Source organism: Pinus tabuliformis, chromosome 9 (assembly GCF_031772625.1).
Source record: "Pinus tabuliformis cultivar Carrire ecotype Pingquan chromosome 9, CPIR1, whole genome shotgun sequence".
Classification (NCBI taxonomy): Eukaryota; Viridiplantae; Streptophyta; class Pinopsida; order Pinales; family Pinaceae; genus Pinus; species Pinus tabuliformis.
This window is the reverse complement of record NC_142307.1, coordinates 508,104,686-508,106,011: the sequence shown is the minus strand read 5'-3', so window position 1 is coordinate 508,106,011 and position 1,326 is coordinate 508,104,686. Positions and strand designations below refer to the sequence as shown.

The 1,326-nt window shown below is 44.7% G+C and overlaps 1 pseudogene; it reads right to left on the bottom strand.

The window, feature by feature from the left end:
* Positions 1-213: 213 nt before the first annotated feature.
* On the bottom strand, positions 214-1,110 carry LOC149149434 (LOB domain-containing protein 29 pseudogene; annotated as a pseudogene).
* Between the last annotated feature and the right edge of the window lie 216 nt (positions 1,111-1,326).

The window sequence follows — 1,326 nt, the reverse complement described above, 5'->3', positions numbered from 1 at the left end:
CATGATTTGCTTCTTCCTATTTGTTTAAATATAACAACATCAATATCACACACAAGTCTGTGCACAGCTTGGGTAGCCCACATGTTCAGAATGGTACAATATACGAGTATCTTGTGTCCTCTAAAACATCCTGCATAGGTTTGTTGACAGTGCGTTGCCTGTAAAGTAATAATATCTTGATCTAATAGCAGAATAAATAGAATCTACTGTTGGTTAAGACGTGGTGCTGTCCGTGATATCATTTGAATTATTTCTTCGAAGAACGGTGAAAACCAAGTCTTCCAGATCTCCATCCTGCCTGTTATTCGGGCGTGTCTGCTCAGATAATCTTTCGACGCCCTGGAAGACATCCATCTCTTGGGATGTAGACAGGCGATGAATGCCCCCATGTATGTCCCGCACGTTATAACTGCTCCATGAACGCTCATCCTCCATGGCCCCCTCATTGTAATTATTGATTGCAACGTTGCCGGATCGAATCTGTTGATGGTGGTCTTCCGTACGATCCAAATAGTCTTTATTATAAGAACTGTTGCTATTGCAATTATATGTTAAACTTGACATTTCCGATTGCTTGTCATTCAAATATTCAGGACTTGGTGAAGCCCCCACTGAGCTGCTACTGGCTGCGAGCTGAGCATAGCCAACAGCCAACTCTTCTTTTAAATTCACAACCTGGCATTGAAAAACAAAACGATTTCAGGCATCTCAGGCGTCATCATATATTAAATATTTCATTAATCTAAAATGAAACATCTAAAGGAATTTGCTTGCATGGGAATCGGGATGAAAGAAAAGGTGCAGTTCAGTTGCAGTTGATAGACCTACCTGTTGCTGAAGACCATAAATATGCGAAACGCAACCATAAACGGGATCCTGAAGCCGAGCCTCTGCCTCATACAATACGCTAACTACGGTACCGTATCGTTGGTGAATAGGCAGCTGCATCAACAGCTTAGAGAAGTTGCTCGCTCCAAAGACCACATGTATAGCACCAAACTGGGGTGGCCCCATTTCGTCGGAGCAGAAATAAGGGGCGTAAATACAGCCTTTCACGCACTTTCTCCTCAGAAACTTGCATGCTCCGCAAGGTGCCCGTCCCCCTCCCATAGTTATACTCTTCCCCCGACCACCGTCGGGTTTTACGTAACGGATTCGACCGGGCGTTAGCCCCGCTACAAGTGGGGATAACAAGCAAAACCTGAAGAGGAGGTGAGGAGAAAGTACAGACGCAGACGCAGGAGACTGACGGGAATCGAATTACAGACAGATAACTTATAAGGAATTCCTAAAGGCGAACCCTACTGGGTGGTCCAGCCTGATGTA